The sequence below is a fragment of the Thermobia domestica genome, chromosome 6, assembly GCF_964235325.1.
Source record: "Thermobia domestica chromosome 6, izTheDome1.hap1.1, whole genome shotgun sequence".
NCBI lineage: Eukaryota > Metazoa > Arthropoda > Insecta > Zygentoma > Lepismatidae > Thermobia > Thermobia domestica.
This window is the reverse complement of record NC_137459.1, coordinates 189,872,912-189,899,678: the sequence shown is the minus strand read 5'-3', so window position 1 is coordinate 189,899,678 and position 26,767 is coordinate 189,872,912. Positions and strand designations below refer to the sequence as shown.

The window sequence follows — 26,767 nt, the reverse complement described above, 5'->3', positions numbered from 1 at the left end:
CCCAAAAGAGGAGCTAAACAGTAATTTTCTCTACTTTTGAAATTTTAAAAATTCAGACATTTTGCAATAAGAATGCCAAATTTCACATTAATAGTGTGAAAACTTCATCTCCTGCCAGTGCTCTAGAAAATTACACTAATTATGGAACAGTATATATATATATATATATATATATATATATATATATATATATATATATGTGTGTGTGTGTGTGTGTGTGTGTGTGTATGAATCAGTTGAGAATGCTCGAACACCATTCCCAGAACGAACTTTAAAAGAATTATTCTTCTTTCGGAATTTATATGAAATTGCGAAATTTATTTGAAAATGAAATGGTGGAATGAAGAAAGTGGGAAGAAAGGGGAGAACACCGAGAAAACCCACGAGCATGGTGTTTGTCCACCACAAAGTCCACATGGCGCGAGCTGGGATCGAACCAGGGACACCAGGCACCGGAGGTGAACGCTCTACCACTGAGCCACCGCGCTCCCGCGGAATTTTTTTGATTAACTAATGATACAATAATTATTGAATCAATAACTGATCAACATTGGCACTGATATTGGCACTGATCAACACCAATGTCATCTCTCTATAGCTTACAGTTCTCGAGATATGGCTCTTTAAATCTCTCAAAATCGGAATATTTGTCCAATTTCTCAGAAACGGTAAGAGTGACGCGAAAAATTCCATCAATTCTTTCAGATAGTTTTTGATGCTCAATCGAATTGAGGGCTCCAAATTTAAAAATTCAAAAAAAAACACGGAGAGAGAGAGAGAGATAGAGAATTCAGCAACGAACTTTCCAAGTTCCTTGAAAAGATCGAACACACGTCTATTATTTTATGTTTGTATCCTATAGAGATTCGGAAATACGTATATTTTACTATAATATTTGGCAACCTGATTCGCCCCACTCCTTCTTTTCGAATTTCCAAAAAAAAAAAAAAAATCGTTAGCAGTACCTTACGTCACAAAACCTATGCACTATCTAATTTTTAGTTTTCTAATTGAAACGGTTTGGGCTAGGCATAGATCTGTCACTCACTCACTCAGAACTTCTTTCATATGATATATGGAGGTTTTTTATTATTTATTTATTTGTATCATTACTGTTACCTTTTTAGGTCCAATTGACATTAACCAAATCCATTCAAATTCTTCATTAAGGAGAAGAAGGTGATCTTTCGTTTACTAAATACCATTCACTTCAGTTTCAATTTTCCTCTCGGTTTTTAAAATCGATTTCAAATTCCAACCTTGCAACATGTTTACAAGAGAATGACGTTAACATTCTGCTATAAGCATAATTGGACAGCGAATTCAAATCTCTCATCTCTTACAATTATAGGTTATAATATAAATCATCATTCAGTAAGTTAAAATTAATAGTATTAAATATTAAAGACAGAGAAAAAACTTGTCCAAATCATTGGTACTAAAATTTCCTACGCATGTTGAGTCTTCATTTTTCTTTTCGTGCTAAATTTAGAAGCTGTTATAACTTATGTTTCTACTTATACGATATACACATGTTCACACACACCTGTCAATGGTAGAGAGTGCCGTCTTCTTCGTTGGCAATAACTCTTCAGTGATTATCCTCACCAGATTGTCTTACGAAAAAAGAAATGCAAACTCACGAAACAAAATATCACACTACCTTTTCTTAGCACGACACACCTTGCTTAACGTGCAATGCCTAGCAAAATGCTGCAGTTATTTTAAGTTGGAGTAACTCGAGTTTGTTTTGCGGTTATTAACTGGCTGCGTTCCATATCCCAATCTTCCAACATCTATCTGTCGGCGAGGAGAGAGAGAAATATGCATTATTCTTGTCCCTCTTACGGAGAACAGGGAAATCACCATTGGATTCCAGGTGTGTTCGTTTAAGCATGTCGATCTTTTTCACATTTGGTAAGGAATTAGGCCATTTTTCACCTGTTTCCACTTATCATAATCGTTCACAGTTACATATAAGCAACGAGTGAAACAGTTGAATGACAGAACCCTATATATACACAGCAGAGTCATTAATTTAAAGAATGAGGGAACACGAAAAAAGTTCAAGTTATTAAACAGTTGAATTATTCAAATAAGTGCATCGTTAAACATCTAAACAAAGAAATCTATTATTTCTACATGAAAAAAGTTAATATGCAGTAGACTCTAGCTTTAAAGGAGCATATTATTTACGTAAAACAATATGTCAGAAGACATTTATTCGTACATAAATGAAGACACATGCACCACGGAAAAGTACACTACTACATACCAGGGAGGCCCAAGGAAAATTTTCTAGAGGGGGGTGCTATCTGCATGGTTGCTATATTACGTCTGTATTTCTGGTATTTAATATACGTTGTTTGCTATATCTTTATTTCGTACACATTTTCGTAAGCCAGAGGGGACCCGGGCTTGCTCATGAAGATTTGATGTCATTACCAAGTTTCCTCTCCCCTAGAAAGCAAAAGGGAACGAGATTCCGGGGAAGTGTTCAGAGGTGAATGGGATTCCTTCCTTCTTCTCCTTCAACTACCACACCCCTGTTTATCATGGGCCAAATTAAGTTGAATTTCAATTAAATTATCATAGTATAATTATTTCCTTGTTGAATTATCGATACTTTTCAGTGAAGAAAAGGATGAAATTTGAAAGTTCCAAATCAAGGTAAGTAGATCAATGTAAAGAAAAAATGTAAAATTTTCCATATAATTATGCGTACAATCCAAACTTAAAATTTTCGTGTAATTAAGATTACAGTACAAATTTTATGTCTATTTTTCTCACAACTTTACGGGTTGATTGTCCTGTGCTGTAAATTCTTCATATAATAAACATAAGCTTCAGCAATTATTATAGTAGAAAGCTATGGATATATGAAGCGAAGCACTGTGTTTTTTGATTCTGAATTTTTTCTTAACTAATATCGATCGTTTTCGATCATTTTTACAAACCAACTACCAATTTTCCATATATAGAAAGTCCCCCCCCCCATAAAGGAAAATTTTAAAAGTGCTAGGACACACTATGTTTATTTTCAATAAAGAGTTAATACACTGAATTTCAGCTCCGTAAGTTTAACGGCTTGCGGGTTGCTCAATTTTTTTTTCGCAAAAATTCAGATTCTCACTACCTCCTTAGGATATGTATTATAATGAAAGTAATATAACAGCACAGTTTGGATTAAGGTCTAACTATATACCAAGAGTCATTTCATTTGACTTTGCAATTTGGCCGTGATGGTCAGGCATACAAAATTACATTCATTTTTATATAATATTTTATATATTACAGTGATTCAAAAATGTATTTTTTACAGTAGTCAGCTCCTTTAAAAACTCACAGACCTCGAAAGCCAAGTAGTAGTATAAGTCCTATTGCTATTATTACAATTAAAATATCAATATCCAAAAGTCTCTGAAGTTCTTTTTTTCACTTAGATACTCACCTCAGGTAAGTAGACAGAAACAAATGGAAAAGGAAGGGAAATGAAGGTCTTGAAAGTAAAACGCAGACAAATTTACCACTCTTCAGAATAGTGATGAGCAAATGCAAAACCAAGACCAAGACCCGGGTGGTCTTGGTCTTGCACATCCGGTCTTGGTCTTGATCTTGCATCGGAATCCTTGGCCTTGGTCTTGCACATCCAGTCTTGGTCTTGGTCTTGTTTGCAAGAGTCTTGCAAGTATTGCCTTTAAGAAATCTTATGCTTTTCATAGGCAATTTTTACTCTGGATATAAGAGATAATAAATTATACAATGCGCCAATAGTAACGGAAATACAATATATGTTTCTAAATGTAATATGCAGTTTACCTTCGTGTAAATATAATGATAGTGTACAACATAGGCCATGACCTTCATTTTTTTTTCAATGGCTGCCCACGCTTCACTACTTATAAGATAAATCACAACGTTTCGTAATCTTTTTCTATTTTTTTTTAACAGATCCAATACTCCACTGGTTCCCAAACTAGAGAGGCTAGGCACATATTACTGAAATATCATGAATTGGAAAATTATTTTTACACTCTAAAGGCGTCAGATTTCTTTTGTTTTCAATCTCGATTAGCTCTTCTATGTACTGAACAAACTTCCAATTAAATATTGAGATTTTGTTTTATTGATTCCAAATATGTACTCTATGGGGCAGAAACATGGACATTACCCAAAAGCGATGAAAAAAATGATGGCTTTCAAAACGTAGGTATGAAAAAAAAATGAGAATTAGCTGAGTTAGATGGAAAACGAACGAGAAGGTGTTAAAATAGTAGGAGTACGGGAGAAAACAAGAATTTTAGATGTAATTAAGAGGAGGAAGAGGAACTGGTAGGGATATTGGCTGAGGAGGAACTGTATTATGAGTGACGTGCTAGAGGGTATGGTGGAAGGAAAGAGAGGGAGAGGCGGAGATTGTAGTTAAAGGAAGGTATTAAAACAGAAAATTGCTACGTAAGACGAAGAGACTAGCTGAGGACCACCGTACATCAAAGCTTCTGAGTTGCAGTAAACGACCTGCCAATAATGGCAGAATAGCTATGATGATGATAATGATATGTTTAACAATATAAGCCAAAAAAGAAAGAGAAATTAAAATAATATTGATTATAATCAAACCACGTTTAAGGAAATCTGCAATATTTCGAGTTTGCTGTTGCTTTAATGCAAATAGTTCCTGCACTTCGTTCCTATGCACTGATAAACGATGTTTTTTCAAGCCTAAAGTGTTTTTTTTTTTTCAATTTTTATTGCCACTTTGCTTCGACTGTTTGCATAGTTTGTATAACCCATACGAATGCTCCCCACTTCCCGCAACAACTTCGAAATACGCATGAAATTTCTTTTTTGCGCTCTCCACTTGCGCTTTTTTACTTTGCAAATAAAGTTGAATTTCAATTTCTTCTTACTGGACGCTTGTGGCGTTTCGTCAGCAGACTGTCTGAGGCAAAGCAACTGAAGGGTGAAAAATAAATTCGTCTTTTGCTATATTTATCCCAGGACGAGCCGACAAACTTGACCAGCTCGAAGGTCAAAGGTTTAAGTTTACTCCAGACAACACACATCTGTACAATAGTGTCTGGTTTCCCGATACATAATCCTTATTGTTTAAAAACGCAGGAATGCATCGCAATCCAGCACCAATGATACATTTCTTTGTGTGCAACAAGCGTTCATTAGAATAACACCTATGTGACTTGAAAACGAGTAATAACTATAGAAAACGCGAACAATCGATTCACAAAACGACATAATGTAGCTATATGCTACACAGGCAGATCGACTCACACGGATTGCATAAACTACTGGGGACACATTTACTCGAGCGTCATTTTTACTGAAACCAAGAACTTCAAGTGAAATATGTAATGATGTTTCCCCTTCCTTTTTACATTCTATAAAAAATAATTCAAGTAATACCGGTACTTGTGCAAGACTCTTGCGCAAGAGTCTTGGTCTTGGTGTTGGTCTTGGATCGGGATTCCTGGTCTTGGTCTTGGTCTTGCAAGCAAAACTCTTGCAAAAACTGCAAGACCAAGACTCTTGCGCTCATCACTAATTCAGAAGATACTGTCTACAATGCAGTGAGCAGAGTGTGTTGGTAGGTCAGACTGAGTCGGTGGGTCGCAGTGGGTCATGGTGGATGGTGGGTTGCAGTGGGTCACGGTGGGTGGTGGGTCACAGCCCTAACAGCACAAGATGTGCTAGGCATGTGCCATTTAGGTGTCCCAGCTACTTTTTAGGTACCCGACACTTAGCACATATGATATTCGTGTGCTAAGTATGTACTTCAGCTACCTACGTTTTTAGGTACTTGTTACACCTAATTGATGTTTGCAACTATGTACCACAAATATAGCATTTATATACCTGGCTCAGTTTCGCACTCTAACAGTCACTTGTTCTTATATCGTCACTTGGGACATATATTCTGTCATGTTCTTGGTACGTCCTTTAGGTACATACCCTGTTTCAGATACCCTAAAAGCACAAGATGTGCTAGGCATGGTTATAGAGGTGTTCTAAATTCATCTCCTACATTTGATGCATTTGTTGCTTCTTTTTCTAAGCGATTGTGTACTAGAAACAACAAATGCATCAACTTTATTAGATGGCAACTGTCGCCGATCATTTGAAAGTGAATATTCAAGAACCATGAAATAAAGTAAATAGACACTCGTCATTTTGTTATAAAATTACATGGCGAGCAGATTTTATCTGATCCCAAACGGTTATCGTCGAATATACGCGGCTAAAGGAGCACTCTGATTAGTCAAATTCAAAAGACCTCAACAATTTATCCTTCTACAAGCGACGTTCTCTTCATCGCCTTTGTGGCCAAGTCGGAAGAGCATCCGGCTCCTAATCCAAAGGTTGGTGGTTCGCGCGCGCCCACCCTACCCTACCCTGAGGTAATTTTTTTCACTTGTTAAAAGTGTTTTTAGACTCACCTTAATGCAAACACATTACGCATATAGGCGATTTAACATATTTTGGGGGAGTAATTTTGTGGTTCATTGACGCTTACGCCATGGGGAACATACCTGGAACATATTAGGCACGTTCCGCAGGTACATGTCAGGCATGTGCCTAGGGGCGGACATATACTGTGACTATCACTTGTTATCCATGTTATTTCTCTCTCATAAGTACATAAGAGACATACCTGGCACATTCCCATGTACCTGAGGGAACATGATAGGCATATGCCTGCTATGTACTTGTACTGTTAAGGAGTAGGGATGGCCTTTTTCGAAAAATCTGTTTTTCGATTTTCGGAAATTTCATTTTTCGTTTTTTCGTTTTTCGCTTTTTCGAAAAATTTTTCGTTTTTCGTTTTTTCGAAAAATTTTTCGTTTTTCGTTTTTCGAAAAATTTTTCGTTTTTCGTTTTCCGAAAAATTTTTCGTTTTTCGTTTTTCGAAAAATTTTTCGTTTTTCGTTTTTCGAAAAAATTTTAGTTTTTCGTTTTTCGAAAAATTTTTCGTTTTTCGAAAAATTTTTCGTTTTTCGAAAAAATTTTCGTTTTTCGAATAAAATTTCGTTTTTCGTTTTTAGTTTTCGAAAAAGTATTTTTCGAAAAAATGTGGCATCCCTAATCTCAAGATTAAAGAGATTCGCAGTCACGTCCGGATGTGTCCAACACTGGCACTAGTACCCGTAGAGTATATTTCTGATGGTTTGTTGATCAACATGGAGGCTGTCCGATTAGACGAAGAGTCGAAGTCTTCAATGATTAGGAGCAATGGCTGGAAAATCGAAATTTTTCTCCGGAAAGTTGGAATTGTAGCAGTCACAGGAATCGAACAAATAAAGCAGTAGAAGACTGACACAAATGCTTAAACAAAATATTATCCAGAACCGCTGCACATTTCCAGTCTTGTGAAGACTATTGAGGGAAGATTCTATATGTAATCATGTTTTCAGAAGAATGGAAATGCTGAGCATTACTCAAAAGAACGGAAAAGCCATGTATATGAAAGTTGACGATAGGATACAGTCAATACTTCATAATTTGAGAGAACATGTTGACCTGAGAAAATGTCTCAGTCGCTTGAGCTTTGTATGTACATAACCTTGAACAATTTCCTATGGGGGCGCGGTGGCTCAGTGGTAGAGCGTTCACCTCCGGTGCTTGGGGTCCCTGGTTCGATCCCAGCTCGCACCGTGTGGACCTTGTGGTGGACAAACACCGTGCTCGTGGGTTTTCTCGGGGTTCTCCCGTTTCCTCATTTCATAGCGTTGCACCATTTCATCCATTATTTTGCTCATCAGCATCTCCCTTAGTTACGCAGCCCCATTCGAGGTCCCTCGTGACTATATGTTTAGCGTATGTGTTTTCGGTTCGGGAGACCGGGTTCGATTCCAGCCTGGAGCTTAAGTGGTTTGTATCTCATGTTATGCTGAGTTCACGTCTCTATAACTGAGTAGGACGCTAAACTAAAACCAATATCCTCATCATCATCGGAACACATTTGCAAGGTGTTGAGCTTAAAATAAAAACTAGATTGCGAATCTTCTATTTTTATGTTTTCTTTTCACTTGAAAAATATTTTGAGTCTCTTTAAAAGAAGAAAACACAACAATCATTTGAGGTTTTACATTTAAAGAAAGAAAAAAAAGATTAATTAGGCTTATATTATATGGAACTTCTCCACTTTATAGTATAAAAATTTGAGATGGGCCATTTATCTTGATACGCCCATGTAATTTTGAAACTAATTGACAAAAATGGCTGGAATTTTGTAAGATGCAAATAACGACAAGGGAACTCTGTCTAATAAACTCTGCAGTACCAACAAATTAATAGTGTTGCCAACATAATATAAAGTTATATTTTTAACTACACTATGCCATGTTATTACATATCTCAAATCTAAATATTAAACGAAACCTTACAACACAAATTTGTTATTCAGTGTTGCAAATTAAGGACGCTGCAATATGACAAGCATCTAAACTTTAGAAACCTGATAATAGTATTAATAAAAGCAGAGGCGGATTCAGGACGAATTCAACGGTGAGGAAAGAAGGTAGTGAAAGATTCTGTTTTCTCTCTCACCGACTTTTGCAGCACTGGTGATTGTGAAACTCAGGGAGGTGAATAACCTTTCCCCCCCTGGATCTGTCTATGAATAGAAGTGAGACGGACAGTGAAATGCAAACCCGAAATACCTTAGTGTCGAATACTATGACCATGGCTTATTTCGAATGAATACAAGAAATTAAAAATTAGACTTTTTTCGAAAAATTTCCTACATAAACAGAACGTCTAATCATGTAGGTGATTCTCAAAAGACGTAAACTTCTCGGAGCCGTTACAGCAATTTGATATCTCAAATCGTTCAGGAGATATGAAAAACGTGAATACTGATAGTGATATTCCTAAAAATGACGTATTTGGGGATTGTTCGTAATATATCTTGATTCTCTTTGCTTTTATAACATTACAGAAACAAATTTTGGTACTTGTAATTACAATAAATTCTTGCAATTACATAATTTTAACCAGTGTTGCAAACTTTACCAATGTGTATCACATCTCCAGATCAGTTTGAGATATCAAATTGCTGTAAACTGCATTATGATCTTTACGTCCGTTGAAAACCTTCTATGTTGTTGGATATGATACTCATCCAAGCAGTTATCGAAATAAAATCTTTCTGAAAAAAAAGTCAAATTTTCAATCCCTTACGTGAAGACTAGGGATGCACGCGAGACGAGACGAGACGAGAAATGGAAAAGTCTCGTCTCGTCTCGCAGCCTCAAATGTTAGTCTCGTCTCGCGTCTCGTCTCGTCTCGCAAATGTGAAGTCTCGTCTCGCGTCTCGCATAAAATTTTGAGTCTCGTCTCGCGTCTCGCGCGAGACTTTCTCGCATGGTCTCGCAGTCTCGCATATATTCTGGGTCAAAATTTTGCAATGTGTTATTCTATGGCTATTAATGAATGATGATGTGATTCTGTCCGAAGGCAGGTATTTGACCTGAAAGTCCATTGGCAAGGTGAATCCATAGTGATTTGCCATTGCTTTCCATTGGATGAATGTTCATAACATCCTAAGGAGACGGAACCTAGAGTTCATGGTATCCGAACTTGTATCCCCTCCGCTCCAAATTAAAAGAAAAGTTGTGCTGGAATTTGATTGCTGGGCCATTAATTTTCGTCAAATTAATAGCATAATTTACAGCAAAACCAGCATAAATTGTTGCTGGATCCAACATTGTTTTCCAGCTTAGAGTTCTCCAACAATATTTTCCAGTATGCCATGCTGGCATATTTTCGCCCCGAAAAAAAAGTCGCCAATGTAATTAGGATATAAAGAATATAACGTTTCCATATATGTTTTTCTGAACTCATTGAACCAAACCCGGATTTTTTTTTTTTGCTAGTCGTGGACGACTAGCTCCCGCCCAAAGGGTACCGCCCTTTATATCGGGAAGTGGAGTAAAGGAATGATGGGGATTGGAAAATTGTGGATGGGTACTGGGAGATTTATTAAACTTTATTTCAACATTTTATTTTACATCATCATAAATATATTGGAGCATTTTCTGATCAACAGACTAGTATATCATATATTATGAGAAGGGTCGGACATTATGGCCGTTAACCATAATCATAGTTAAAGGTGGATGGGAATGGATGGTAATGAGGTGCACAAGACGTCACAGCAACGGGTTTTGTTAGCAAGACAAATGTGTGTTATCTTCTGATCTGGGGGCAACTCCGGATCTGATGGAGACAGGGGAAGCCCAGTTAAACAAGAGGACTACTGTGCATAAGATGGAATAATGCAAGGTGATGCCGTGTCAGTGGTGTAGTCTGTGATGAAAAGATGGCCAGGACTGTCAGGTGGTAAGGAGAAGTGGTACAAGGTAAATAGGAGCGAAAGAGGGGTATGACGGAGAAGGACATCGGTCGGGTGTAAAGCAAAGTGATGCATCGTGTCTAGAAGTAGGGGATGATGAGTTTGAAAGCGAGTTGAAATGTAGCGGAGGCGTAGGGTTTCAAGGTGATAGAGTATGTGGGGAAATGGGGTGCGATCATAGAGTTCTTGAGTTGGGCTGGGAAGGCGGATACGGAAAGCTAATCGGAGGGCGTGTCGTTCAAGAATTTGAAGTCTGGTATAAAATGAGGGAGCTGCGGCTATCCAGGCTGTAAAACCGAAGGTGAGAACTGGGCGGAGAAAAACTTTGTAGGTGGTTAATAGGGTATGGGTGTTCAATCCCCAGGTAGTACCAGTGATACGGCGTAAAAGGTTGAGGCGATTATAGGCTTTGGCGCAGATGGACCTGAGATGAGCAGTCCATTTAAGATGTCTGTCAAAAACTATACGTAGATAAGTGACGGTGTTTCGAGGCTGAAGAGGAACGGTGTCAACATGAACATGAAAGTTAGCAGGGTTGCGATACACGCGAGAGCGTTTGTTTGGAGGAAGAAAGATAATGGTTTGTGTTTTAGCAGCATTTAGGGTCTGTCGCCAGTGATTGCACCATGAGAGAAATGTCAATAGCAATCTGCAGAGTTCGATTTATCTCTTGAATAGTGTTGGCTATGGCGAGAAAGGCTGTGTCATCTGCAAATTGATATAAACTGATATTTCTAGGCAGAATAGGAAAGTCGGCCACATATAACAGATATAATAACGGAGATAGTGAGGAACCTTTAGGAAAACCAGAATGGAGAAATATAGGGTGCGAGAGGTGGTTGTTGATAGATATATAACTAAGGCGGCAAGAAAGAAAGTGGAAGATGAAACGGATGTAACACAGAGAAAGGCGGTAAGAGAAGAGTTTGTACAGAAGACCAAGATGCCACATCTTATCAAAAGCTTTTTCCAAATCGAACAAGACAAGGCAGGAAGGTTTGGATGTGTTGAACTGCATTGTGATATGGATGGTAAGGCGCATAAGCTGATCATTGATACTATAAGAAGGTCGAAAGCCTGCTTGTGGAAGAGGAAGAAGATTATGAGCGGAAAGATGACGATGTAGACGTGTGACAAGGATGCGTTCCAGAATTTTGCTGAATACAAGAGTGAGCTGAATAGGCCGGTAAGAAGAGACATCATGTGGAGGTTTGTTTGGTTTGGGAAACATTAGAGTGATCGATGATTTCCAGTGAGTCGGAATCTAGGCTGTGCGCAAAATAAAGGTGTAAATAACTGCAAGTAAATGGAGAAGAACATAGGAAGCCTCTTTGATATGTCGGTAAGAAATACGATCAGCGCCTGGAGCCGATTGACGTTTTCTGGCGACTGTACTGCTGATATCTTCGACCGTAATAGGAGCAGTAAGATAACTATTTGCAGGTAAATGGTGGTTGGAATTGGGTTGGAGATTGGGTGAAGAAAGATTGAGATTTTCTGCTGGATGACGGCGTATTGATGGGTCAGATGCAAGAGGAGTGAAAATGCCTTGAAGATAATCAGCAAAGGCGTTTGCTTTAGCAGTATCGTCAGAGAGAGCTTCGTCTTCAGCTAAGAGAGGGTACGGTATACGAGATGATCGGCCAGTGACTTGGTGGAATCGCTTCCAGTACCGGGTAGGATGGGTGATGGTGGAAAGATCATTGCAGCTAGTGATCCAACGACGACGTTTGTAAGCAACGAGATAGTTGTGAACAGTGTGTTGATACTGACGGTGGAGACGGACAGACTCAAGGTTACCAGTGTGAGTGAAATCTCGATAATGTGCCCGGGAACGTTTGATAAGTGTAAGATACTGAGGAGGAAGAGCTGGTTTATAAGCATGAGCGGTGCGATGCGGAATATTTTGGGCAGAGGCAGTGTGGATGGAAGCTGTTGGCAAGAATTGTTCCCTTAGAATAGGTTTGAACTTTCTTTTCAGAAAGTTTAAACTCTCTAGCATTAAATTTATGGAAGCAGCAGAGAAAATATAAAAATACCTTACTTGTGTAGGAGAACAGTGCTGCCATCTATTGTCACCTATCTCCTTTTACACCAACCACCAAGGAATAACGTTACTTGTGTCAACGGAGTTGTGGATAACGCAATATGTTAACAATTGGGAGAATCAAAATATACAGCAAACTATACTTGATACGAAAAATGCTTTCTTGATCAATTTCCAGATCATACAGTTGAACTAACTGCAGTGTTGCCAGAATATCAAAACCTGAAAAGTTTTGGATAACCCGACACCACTGGTGTCAAGCCACACAGACCACATTTATTTTGATATTCTGATATTCTGAGCTAAGTAAAATGCTGACCTTACAAGAACGCGGTTTCGTGTAACTTCCTACTTCAGCACCTCAGTTGTAGACCGCACTTTATCGCTTGCTGAGAGGCATTCTATCCGAAGAAAAGGAAATGTTGGGTCTGACAGACTAGGCGGCAGTACTCGTGTTACTCAAATGAGACGTTATTAATTTTTTTTTTTTAAAAAAAAGTGTAAGTCCCACCAAACCTATAGGGAGATCCTACCAAACCAGTGTTTGAATTAAACTTCCGAACTAGAGGGGGATGTTTTTGATAAATATATAGAAAGAAAATACTTATTCCATGTAAAAATATCATGTTATTTCTGCGAGCCGTGCCGGGAACAAACTTTGACGAGAGGGGATTTCCCCGCCATCCCCCAAAATTAATCGCTAGTAGTAATGTGAAAAAGACAGAAACAACAGAAATATCACATTTCGCAGCAATAGGGAGTCAGACCAAAAACAGAAGTTCATGTATTCGTGCGCGCCCGCGTGTATGTGTTTGTATCGCAAAATAAAGTCCTAAATCGGTGCTGTAATAAATTTCCAATTTACAAAGCTTTTCTTTTTTAATGATGTTTAGAAACTAAAGAAGGTTTTATTCTGAAAATCAACCTTGATTAATAATAAATCTCATAAAATGTCTATTGCCCCAATCACTTTTTTGTTCCTGGAGGCATTAACGCTCAACTTAGAAAACTCAATAAATGTAAAATCACTAAATATACAATTAAATGTAATTCATAAATGTTGCGAGACTGCGAGAAGTCTCGCGAGACTTCTCGTGCGAGACTTAACCGAGTCTCGTCTCGCGTCTCGTCTCGCATGGTTTAGTCTCGTCTCGCGTCTCGCATGAAAATTTCAGTCTCGTCTCGTGTCTCGCGTGCATCCCTAGTGAAGACTAAGGAGCATGGAAGCTTCTCAGTTGCGGCAAGTGACTTGCCAATAATGGCAGAATACCTATGATGACAACTTTGTACCTATTTATTTGAAATAAATCATATCATGATCATAGTATGTAATGTGCTAATGTGCTGTGGATGTGCATGCCCCGTCCAAGTTATTATTTATTACTATTATAGAAGCCTAAAACATTTGGATCTTTGAAGGCCCGTGCTGGCCCACCGGGACACCGGGACATGTCCCGGTGCGCCCTCCCAAACATCTCATTATAAATAAAGGTACAACTTTTTTATATATATAGATCTAATAAATTCTTACATTTATTATTGCTAAAGAACTGGTGGTGAATACAGCGCGTTCTTTACATAAGACGCCCTCGCGAACTACATCAAAAATAAACAGTTTTATTTATTCTTCTGTATGGCACAATTTTGTACACTGAATACATACTGTTACTGTTGGTAAAAAACCCATGAAGGTTACAGTGCGCCCTCTATATAAGGCGCTCTTGCGGAACCTCACCAAAGATAAACGGTTTTATTTATTCTTCTGTATGGCATAGTTCTGTACAATGAATGCATACTATTACTGTTGGTAAAGAACCCGTGAAAGGTACAATGCGCCCTTTATGTAAGGCGCCCTTGTGAAACCAAATCAAAGATAAACGGTTTAATTTATTCTGCGGTATGACACAGTTCTATACAATAAATACTTACTGTTACTGTGGGTAAAGAAACCGTGAAGAGTACAGTGCGCCTTTTACGTAAGGCACCCTTGCAAAACAACATCAAAGATAAAAGTTTAATTTATTCTTCTGTATATTGGTGGATCCACGACCACGTGGGGGCAGAGGGGGCGACCGCTCCCCCAAAGGTATTTTACTTCCAGTTTACTTTCGGAAATAAAAATATTGTCTTTTCAATCTGGCCGATCCAATCTGTGTGACAAGCCTAGCAGAGTCTAATCAAAATGTATGGTACTTAATACAGACATATTTGAATTGTGAATACTTCTGTCCCTAGTTCCTTGAGACTGTCACCATAAGCCGCAAACGAGCGAGAATGATTTATTCGTTGAACGAACAGCTGTAGGAAGAAGGAAAGATGGATCACTCTTTGAACTAAAAATGTATATTTTAAAACTATATCCTAGAAAAAAATGATGTGTGATTCAAAACCCGAATCTTCAATTACGTTTACTTTGAATAAAAAGAAATATAGAATATTCAGCGCTCCTTACCGAAAAGCTCTCTGAATCTAAAAGGAGACTTTTCGGTTGGTTGATTGATTGATATGTATTTATGTCGTTTGTCAAAAGCGATGCTTTACAGAACGAGAACTAGAGTTTAAAGTTGGATCTGAACCACTGCAGTGCGTTCTATGTTCACTTACCTTGTATCAAACCACAGAACCTGATGCATCAACTATCAAAGGTATGTCCGCTAGCTACTACATCAACAAAGAACTGTGACTTTTGGGGTTCAACACGGAAACATTCATTGTGACTTTTAATGGCATTTCATCTTTTCTTAGGAAATAATACAAGCTACAAGCTGTTATTGTAATCATATATAAAGAAGTCGTCCTGATCTTCGCACAGGCCAAACCGCTTAAGCAAGAAACTTGAAATTCGGACAGTAGATAAGATTTTCGATCTAAGGTATCACTAAGGAAGGATTTTTGGGAAATTCAAAGAAAGGAAGGGGGAATGGGGTGGGAATTATTTTAATAAGATGATCATCTCTCCGAATCCCTTAAGGTTAGAAAACTGAAATTTTGATTTTGATTTCTCATTTAAAATAATGCGTTTCAACATTTTTTGATACTTCAGTAAAATGGGGAAAAGAGGTGTAAAGAAAAGGGGGCGGGGATTGCAATTATCATAATAAGATATCAATATCTAAGAATCTTTGAAGGTTAGAAACATGGAATTAGATATATGGACTTCTCACTTAAAACAATTCAATATATATTTCAGCGTTTTGTATTATTATTATTATTATTATTATTATTATTATTATTATTATTATTATTATTATTATTATTATTATTATTATTATTATAAGATGCCTATATTTCGGGATTCCTTACGGCTAGAGACATGAAAGTTGCTAATTTGATTATTCATTTAAAATAATGAAACATGTATTTGAGCATTTTTTGCCACTTAACGTACAGTAGAAAGGCAAAAAAAAGAAAAAAATAGGTGAGGGTTGACTAAAATGCCTTGCGAGGTGTTTGAATTTCGTGACAGCGTTTTAGCTCGATTCAATTATATGTATATGAAAGACACAGAAGGGAGAACGCAAAATATTGTGCCACAATACACGTAGAAGCATTTTCTACATTGTACAGGGCCGTATTCCGAACAAATTGGGGGTCTGGGAGCGAAATCCCACCTAGGTAAAGGCTACTATAATATAATTTTATTGTTGTTGTAGGCATACATGTTTCTAAATGCTGCTTTTAAGAAATTAATTAATAGAGCCAATTTCCAACACCCTCTTCCTCGTCTGGTCTTTTTTTTTTTTTTTTTTTTTTTTACATACTCAATTATACCACTGCAAAAGCAGAGTATTCGGACAAAATACCCTATACGGTGTTTAAAGTCCCCAGTTTGATTCCCGTTGAGGATACATTTCAACGAAAAATGTGGTTCGGATTCCATTACAATCAATAAGTGCACGTCTCCTTTAGCCGTCATGTCACTACCATGGAACGTTAAGCTCAAGCAACAAATCAAAATACCCTATGTATAGAGGTCTACACTTTTGTAATAGTATCCTATATTTGTCTTCTTGCTCTCTCCTGCTTAAGTTAAAAATTCCTGAATGTACCAGAAATTGAATTCCTTACACATTCATCTTTAAATGCATCAATTGAGTATAGTTGGGAGCTTTTCTTGAGAAATGAACTATTCCATGCACACATAACGTCAAGGCTTATCAATGACTCCCCAACTCCTCGTGAATCCTGGGTTCTATACCAATCATAGAAATGTTTTCTTCACCTTTGATACATCAGAAGATTTTGGTACGACTTATGTAGCCGCAATCTTAACGCGCAGTTAAGAAAATGTCAATAATGTTGATAAACTGAAATCATGGTGAAATATTGAGTTTAGCAAAACGAAACGTAACGGAAATCCAACATCTTGCCCTCAGGAAATGTTCTTTCCATAGCGCCATAGATCAAAGATCAGATCAGAGAGACAGTGAAAAAAAAATGTCATGGATAGGGGTCGACGAACGTCAAGGCATTCTATTGGATAATGAAATTGATAGTTATATCAAACTTCATGTTTTCTTGCGATCACTTTAGTGAAACAAAGGGAAGCTATATTTATATACACAGAGGAGATATGGGAGAGGCTCGTGGCAGATAACAGGTGACATATAAATGCAATCGTCAATATAGTACTTTGTGTAAGTACTGTGCAAGACAGTGCATCTGATATATTGTGGTGACTAAGTGTGAAGTGAATTATGATACCGCCACGCCTCCGAAACGGAAGTTCGTATTTAATTTAACTCTAGAGAAAGAATATACTTTCATAAAATAATAATAATAATAATAATAATAATAATAATAATAATAATAATAAAATCGGGTCACAAAATATAATCTGAGAATCAGGTTTACGCCCCCCCTCCTCTCCAGCCCCAGATTCATATGTGTCCCATTTTTGCAAATTAAAATTCTGGTCACTTTTAGGCTATCTCATCTTCCAGAAAGCGAACCGCACCTCCAAACGATACCTCTGGATCCGCTAGTGCTTCTGTATGGCACAGTTCTATACAATATACATACTGTTATCGTTGGAAAAGAACCCGTCAAGGCACCCTTGCAAAACAACATCAAAGATAAACGGTTTTATTTATTTTTCTGTATGGCTTAGTTCTATAAAATGAATACATGCTGTTACTGTGGGTGAAGAACCCGTGAAGGGTGCAGTGCGTCCCGCGCATACAGCACCCTGCGAAACACCACGTTAGAGGGAAGTGGTTTTAATTGTCCTTCTGTATATCAGTTCTATATAGTAAATTCATATAGTCATTGGCGCAAATCCCGAGAGGATGAGGGGGACATGTCCCCAACCTTGGAACTACGGGGGACTGTCCCCTCAATAATTCGATTTGAAATGTGTTTTTGGAGGAGAAATGTGATGATTTGTGTCCGACTGCCACAAAGGAAAGTGAGATGAAATTGATGTCTCTTGGCTTGTTTCATTTTAAAAAAAGAATCGTATTCTTTCATATTTCAAACTGAACTTCGTATCCTGGCGTATTTACGTCACACCAATCTGTATTAATTCAGCTCCCGTTACTTGGACACAAATTGCAATAAGTGTCAGAAAAGGATATGTGCCTCTCCTCATGCTGGAAAATTGTATCAGCTGTAGATAGGGCATAAATCCCGAGGAAATGGGGAGCCTGGCCCCCAATTTCAATACATTAAATTCGTCTTTAATTATTGTTAGTCTATTTATTTAATTCCTGTAACGATTCCTATAATGCTATTGAGATCATCATCATTTTTCTCAAATAATAGTATTCTTGCGTCATACATAATTTATTTTCTTTCTTCATAGTTTTGGGAAAGTCATTATTTAAGTTATTATAAAATAAGTGTCTTAAAATTTAATGCGGTCTAAGTAGAAGCATACCAATTACAAATATGCATGTATTCAGATTTCAGAATAAGTTCATGGCACTGATTTGTAATACTGATATTTACCACTATTTCATCTACATCGCCTGATATATAATATACATGTTCACCTCAGAAAGCAGATTCATCTGAGTCTCATCTGCCCCTTCGCCACCAAAAAAAGCCTTAAATCTGCCCGTCTCCCAATATTGAAGACAACTGTGCTCCCCCAGTTTCTTTGGGAGCCACCCTTGCACCGCCACTGCACTTTATCCGATTGTACACTAATGGAATCTATGACTAACAATAATGGACATTCACTTTTGCCCAATTTCAATCCGACATTTTGTTCTGGAGTATGTCTGTTTTTGCATTTTTCCGAAAATTTTCGGATGGTCATCGCTCCGAGGCATTTCTACACCCAGGTTGGTCTATACTTTTCTTTTTATCTTGGAGACAGAAATTAAATCTTCCAAAAGACACACACACACACACACACACATATATATATATATATATATATATATATATATATATATATATATATATATATATATATATATATATATATAACGTAATCACGTTTGTATGAGCGCCCTCTTGGTAGACTTGTCCACCGCCCTCATTAGTAAGCCAGCACGGGCCTGGATCTTTGTGGATGTTTGTGATACTGTAGCATCCTTAGTTTGTAACAAAATTTCAGCCTTTTTTTATATTATTCTAAAAGTTACAAGAGTGTAAAGATAAATAGTCCACTAAGTGTGTTCGTGTCACGTTATTTTTTTATTTTTACTCTAAGAGTGTCAAACACGAGTATCCTCTAAATAAATCTTATCTACCCCACTCGGGGAGGAAGCTAGAAGATTCAAATGACACCAATGTACAATCACTTACCTCTGTTTCTTTTGTGGCTCCATCTCTGGATCACCCTCGGCCTCAATAATCTCTTCCAGTGACTGCTATCTTGATGTTTCCTGTATAACACCAACGTGTCGTAATCTTAAATGGTACACCCAAGCCAGTCGTTGAATTTCGATTGTGGATAATACTTCGACAGTAATTGCATTTTGAAGAAACACCATCATTTTCACGAGTGAAATGTTCCCATATATTCGACTTTCCCATTGTAAATACTTCCCGAAAATATCTCTTCTTGCAGTTACCTTATATAGTTCGAAACAAGCTCTGCGTTGGTAACTGATATAATGAACTCAGTTGGGTATTCCTCATAACGAACTAATGCTTCTCCCACTAGGACAATAAACATATCAGAAGTGTTGATATCGTAGGACACGTGTCCTTTCTCTAAACAACAATCTTTTATTGTTACCAAAATATTCAGTCACAGCGAATACGAAACCACGTACCGTATCAACAAAGGCGAGTACGAGATAGCTAGCTAAAAGCAGTCTCAAATAGCTATTACGATTAGAACACGCCGCATCAGCGAAATAAGATACTATTCAATTTCAGTCAGGGAGTAAAGCTTATCTGTATGTAATGATGCGTTTCTTTTCTTTTGTTTATAACTTCAATCAAACCAGGCAGGGAAGGAAATGTTGCTCTTTCGCAACTTCAAATTTCTCATCAGTTTCGTTTCGTCCCTTCGTGTTCCATCTCCTTCTGTTTCGATTTTTTTCGTTTTTCGTTTTCCGAAAAATTTTTCGTTTTTCGTTTCCGAAAAATTTTTCGTTTTTCGTTTTTCGAAAAATTTTTCGTTTTTCGTTTTCCGAAAAATTTTTCGTTTTTCGTTTTTCGAAAAATTTTTCGTTTTTCGTTTTCCGAAAAATTTTTCGTTTTTCGTTTTCCGAAAAATTTTTCGTTTTTCGTTTTTCGAAAAATTTTTCGTTTTTCGTTTTTCGTTTTCGAAAAATCCATTTTTCGAGAAAGTATTTTTCGAAAAAATGTGGCCATCCCTATTAAGGAGTGGGTCACATGCTGTTGACCCATTACACCACTGAACCACTCCATCTCTGGTTAAGTCAGTTTCGTAGAATACTACTGTGTATAATGGGACTTTGAAGCAAAAGTTGAAATTAAAATGCGAAACGTTTTAAAATCATAGAAAACAACACTGGTAGAAAGCGGTTTCATCCTATAATCGGGGTTACTTTTCACCTTTGCAAAATAACCCCTTAGATAGGTAATTATTACTACTGGTACTCCTGCCTTCTAATTTCAGTTAAATTTCCTATTAAGATAGGTGTTGGAATGGATTTCTTGTTCGGAAATAAATTACGAACAGTAGCGGATCCAGAAAAATAGTTTGAGAAGGGCTTCATTCAGAAAGCCTTTGTTTTTTCAGAAATCACTAGACTTTTGGGAGGGCTTGAAGTTTATACGGATAGGAATGACTAACATTAGATTTTTCTAAAAAAAATCCTGCAATTTTGGTGGTTTTCAGCCTCAAAGCCCCAAACCCCGTAAATCTTCCACTGATTACGGTTGGGATATTTTTGGACATAATGAGCAACCAAGGCAAATCAGTTCACGGGGATTTTTTCTGTTCCTGAGTTGGCAATTTTGTGGGAAACATGCTAAACTATCAGAATGTGGTTCCTGTGCCGGTACCAGAAAATACAAAATTTTCTTTACAAATGTCGATAATTCATATTAAGTATTGATACCAGTACCATCATTCTAATATCAATATTTGTAGACTGCATGCAGTTTTGTGTAGGAAGTGAAATGTATAAATACTGAAGGGAAAACATTGCACAGAAATAATATATTCGTATGTTGCACATACTTTTTTGTATATGGTGCAAAGTATCCTTAACTAGGTGGTAACTTTGCACCGAAGTTTATATGGTAATATTGAAGGTTTACTAATGCACTTGCACGAATGTTTTCCTTACATACCTAGCTATTATATGTGCAAAATGCAGTGTTCGAAATGATTACATTTGTAAGTTACATGCGATTTTCTTTAAAAATCCCTTACATCTGGTGCAAAGTAACCCCATCTTACGGTACCAAATTTGTTACGCAGTGTTGCGCACTAAGGACGCTAGAGTATTACAAACAACGTGGCCACTAAAATGTGGATATTTGTGGTACTGTAGCGTCCTTAGTTTTCTACACTGAATAATAAATGCTCCATTGAAAGTTTTTCGTTTAACACATAGTTTTGAAAAAATGCAATAATATAAGGTAATGTCTTGTGAAAAGTTATAACTTTATGTTGGGTTGGCAACACTGTTAACCTTTTTGTAATGCAGAGTAGACCAAACATTGTCCATTCTTCGATATTTACATGGTACAGAATTTCAGCGTTTTTCGATTATTAGTTTAAAAGTTACCAGAACGTATCAAGATTAAAGGTGCACCCTGTATGCTTGTTCCTTTCTATATGCAGTATATTATTTCTGAGATTTTCAGATCACTGCCATTGTTTGAAATCCGTCAAAAATTAATTAGTATGTCGCCTCCCATTACTGTTTCCGCTCTATGAAAATCAATATTAAAACCGGAAGTAATTGTACGTTTTTATCATTTGTGTTTACAATCGAGTAGTAGATTCGGAGATGGAAAGTATTCTTACAGTAAAGCCATACCAAAATCTGCTTCTCGCTATATGTGACCGGTTTCCACTATCGTGATCAGCGTTGAAAGGGTAAATCATATATTTGAGCCACTTCCGGTTTCAATAGATGAGAATAAAACTTATCTTCTTGAGATGTGGAATCCATATCAGAAACCCATTACTTACTATAATTTACCTTTTCTCTCTCCTTAAGATATATTTTGAAACCGGATGGCAGTGGCAGATCCAGAAAGGGGGAGCTCACCTCCTGAAGCAAAGATATAACTTGTTTGTGTTATTTCAACAAAATGAGACGATAAAACATTTTTTTTTTTTTTTTTGTACAATATATTGGAAAAGTCTTAAGTCCCATGTTATGTTGATAGATTTTAAATAAGGATGAAATTTGTATCTACTTTCCCATAGACCACTCTTCCTGCATCCATTATCTTAATCTCTAAAATACTCGTTCATAGAAGATAACCTTATAACAGGTTCTAACCTTCGGCTTCGATGAATCTACAAGGTTCATCTGAAATGTTCGAGACCTATATGTTAACAACCGCTAGTTAGGATAATGCGCCGGCGCAAATTCATTGACAGACATGTCAACTTGCGTTCCCTCTTGCTCAAATCACCGAATTGAAGCAGTGGTGCACTTATGACAAATCTAACTGAGTCAGTGAGAAAAGTAGACTGACAATATCCAAGATTAAGACGATGATAATCTCCTTCTTCTACAGCAAGAGCTTGATCTATCATGAATTTCTACCCGAGGGTCAAACTGTCAACACCGAAGTTTACAAAGGAGTTATGAAACATTTGCTGCAATGCGTCCGGCGGGTTTGGCTAGAAGTGTACCGGAGTGGACAGTGGAATTTCCTTCACGACAACGCTCGTCCGAACACTACGATTCGCGTGCTCAACTTTCTCGCTCAATGCATGGTCATTGTTCTTTAATACCTTCCTTATTCCTAGATTTAGCCCCAGCAGGCTTCTTTTTGTTTGACCGTCTTAAATTAGCCCTGAAAGGGTTACGCTTCACAGACGTCCGGATATCCAACAACGCATTACGACTGTGCTTCGAGTGATTCCATAAATAGCGTTCGCTGACAGTTTCCAACAGCTTTACAACCTATGTCAGAAGTGTGTTTAGCTAATGTTAATTACTTTGAAGGCCAGTAAAGAGATTTTGTTTGTAACTCGTATTTCGTTTATTTTCACCAAACTATTTAGATGTACAGGTTGCAGCAGAACCAACTAAGCAGTTTTAAGGAGCAATAAAAAGTAAATCTGGATATATAGAGAAAAAATTTATTTTCTAAATTAGTACAATATATCATTTTACATTCATTTAGTTTTGAAAATAGTGTCCTCAAGATGGCGGCCGTTAGCATTAATACATTGTTGTAGACGATCCATGAAGTTTCGAGCAGCTCTTACACACATATCGCGGCGTATGGCATTCACTTCGTCAATAATCCGCTGTTTTAACTCTGGTAGGGCGTTAGGGCGGCTTTTGAAAACCTTTTCCTTCAGATATCCCCAAAGAAAGTAGTTACAAATTGGGAAATCTGGTGACCGCGCAGGCCACTCGACATCACCCCTCAAAGAGACGAGGCGTCCCGGAAACATTTCTCTCAAAACATCAAGTGAAATTTGTAATGGAACATTACAATTTAATGTAATGATATTTTTGATGGGAGGGTCCCAGAAAATTTTGCACCGACTGTACTTCCTATTTAGAAAATATTTCTTTCGATCCATATAAATTATTTATTTGTTCGTTATTTTATTCCAAATTAACATGGAGGACGGTAAAAATTGTTTAGGAATCATATTTTGGGGGATTCATATCTTTATTTATATATTAATTAATTATAAATCTTATATATGCATATTTTAAATGGACGATTACAAATCTCACGGTGTCAGTGCTATTCGGAAATATAGTCCCACCATTGGATGGAAGTTTAGAATAATTAACCAATCTAAATTTTGGCACAATATTTTGGACTCTCTTGACCCCTCTTTTGGTACCAATGTTCATCTAAAGATCCGGTTCAATCCAGATTTTACCATTTTTTATTCGTTTTAAATACTCCACCGCCAAAAAAGCTTTACTTTGATTGGTGCAGTTACCCACGCAACATATTAAGGCGCGATCGTCTTCACTCTACATCGACGACCGGAAAAAAGAAAGCTGTGTGTTTGATCGGCTAGCAGATTTGAAGGAATTTTGACAGCATAGCCGAGTAAAACAGGTAAATTGTATATCCAGGTCAAAACTACACTACCCGGAAGCACAGGAGCTAAAATTTTGTAAATCTTAATAGTTAAAACAGACTAGGGTTCAGTGAAATGTAGCCGGATCCACAGGACGCCATGCCGGACGTAAACAATTAGTGTGGACAGGTTCGACATTAAGTGCATTTAATTTGGTGTGATAAACTCTTCATTTGCTTTGATTCAGAAATTTCAGTACAGTGATTATCCTTTTCACCCCTCCCAATATCTTATACAGCTAAGACCTGTCCGAGTAGTAATTTATTAATATAGATAGTAAGTGATTTTCTTACTAACCCACATGGCGGTATTTTGAGTTTCGCAATCTTTGTAACATTAGAATGATCGCTTAGGTTAACTTTAAGGGCTCCTGTTTTCATCCCGAATTGGGATAGCTTCCAGTAGGGATGGGTTAAATATTTAATTATCTAGATTTCCTTCCCTTTTAGGGAGGGGAACCTCTAAATTAATAGCTTTAGTATGTTCCCCTTGAACACGTTTTGACCAGTATCTGATAGAATATCATGAGTTAATCAGGACCAATTGGTTCAGTTTTCACTGTCCATTTCCTTCCTCTACATCAACTAGAGCCGATTTGAACAAAAATGGTAAACTCTGATGAGTTCTATGTGTGTTAAATAGATAATAAAATTAATGGTAGTGATGATTAGTATGTATTAGCATGATAAGTCTTGTAGTTTAAGTAGTATGTGTGTATTCGTAATGTAGTAAACATTTTCTTGTAGGAGTAATTGTGGTAGTGAGTGATTGGGAGCGTGAGATAATTAAATATGGACAGTGTGGTATTTACTATTCGATTTTCGTATTCCGTCATTAAATGAACTTATTATAATCCATATCTGAAAGTGAACGTAATATAGTACAATAATTCAGTGTACAAGGTCACATTTCGTGGTTTACAGTTTGATCAAATAGTTACTAGCGCCCTTGTGTCGAAATTCAGTACTATCAGTCGTGCATATTTTACCATTGAACCCAGTTAGTGATTTAGGTTTTACAAAATTGACCTTTATTTTCGAATTAAAACCGAGTAAACACAATTTCCGGCCCATATGAACAGATAGTTGGATAATGTGATTTGACACTTTAATATTCTGAAAACTGCGACATTCTGTGTAATCCAGTAATGAAAATATTTAAGTAAATAAACTATGCATAGATTCTTAACCGAAGTCAGCCAATGTGATGCTATTTCCGTTCTGAAATTACGATATTGACTTCTAAATTTTTCTTGTAGTTGCAGAATAATTTTCATTGTTGCTGTCAGAATGTTATCACATTCAGCAATATTATCGCACATATTTTATTTTTTGTGAATATTTCTATATAGAGAATTGTTTTAAAACAGCTGCGAAGTAAGATATAGGATGGTTTGTGTGGCAAAGAAGTCTTGGGTTCGAGTAATGTTTCTTGCGTGTTGGTCGGGACGCGATTTATAGATTTTTAAAATATATGATGAAATGTATAGTTCGGGCATAGATAGAAGAAACAGGGTGTCTAAAAAGAATACTGCGTTGTCAGAAGTTAATAAATATATGGATAAAATGGTAATATAAGTGAGAAATAAATGTAGTGTAGTAAAAGAGAATAGATGATAGGACACCCGTATAGTGTATACATGGGCCCAGTGTATTTTAGCCATATGTTGATATATATAGATGAAACGTAAATGTGTGGTGAGAATCGTTTCGAGTTCTGACCTCCACGCCGAGACATCACTCGACAAGGTAGGCGAGTTATATATCAGAATGTATTATTACTTCGTAGTTGAGTATGCCGTAACAGTAGTATTTATTTATAAACAATCTCGTCTGACAGCAGGGTAGGGATAGCATCATGTAATGGCTAACTAAATGAAATTGTTCATCGATCACGATACCAAATAGTTGGTGTTGGGCTGTTGTAAATTATGTTTACAGTCGGTTATGAAAGAGAAGATCCTATGACTCTGAGATTTTTTTTCTTCATACTACGCTACCATACAGTGTTTGTAGACTGAATAGGACAGACGGGGCAAATCAAATTAATATCTAGGTCATCACCGTACCCGGGCATCGACCCCTCCCCCCTTGAATATTTTCGTTTTCTTTCTCAGTTTTCAAACTAGATAGTGATGGAAATTAATCGATGCCTCAGAATTTAGCGCATTCTGCGAAGGGAAGCTATCGGTGATGTTCGGTCATTGAAATCACCGATCCAAAATTCAGTTTATTTAATTTTTTTTTATTTTGGCAAATCACTAATTAGGGATATCTTAACTATTATTTTACTCTAGTTTCATTACTATTCTGGATTCTTTTAGTTTCCGAGAGGTCGGATGATTTTTTTTCTTTTTGAAATTCTAAATTAACGCCTTCTCTAACCTTCCGGTGGATTTCCGGGATCTCCAAGGACTCAACCGGATACAGCGAGGAGGGGAATTTCCTTAAAGCTTTCGTCTTTCTAAAAATTCCCTTGCGGGCACAGACTAGTTGTGTGTTTGGAGATAACTTTTGAGTTTACGTATTTAAGTAAACAACCCCTTTTGGCATAAAAGAGAATATTTGGTTATAGTATGTTGTATACGTAAATTCGACCACTTATCTTTCGTAGTTGTAGTGTTCTGTCTCCTCTCTCCTACCTATTCTTTCTACTCCTTCTCTAAAGTTTTTTTTCT

General features: G+C 37.1%; 1 protein-coding gene across 2 annotated transcripts in view; it reads right to left on the bottom strand.

Annotated features, from left to right (window-relative positions):
- Positions 1-26,767, bottom strand: part of LOC145687748 (uncharacterized) — a 115,192-nt gene that overhangs the window by 69,178 nt on the left and 19,247 nt on the right. Inside the window, exon 1 of one of the 2 annotated variants that reach the window (XM_081761196.1) lies at positions 1,547-1,794. The exons of the other annotated variant lie outside the window; for it this stretch is intronic. The gene's annotated coding sequence lies outside the window, so the exon portion shown is untranslated. Of the gene's footprint in view, positions 1-1,546; positions 1,795-26,767 lie in introns of those variants that run through there. 2 annotated transcript variants of the gene reach the window in all.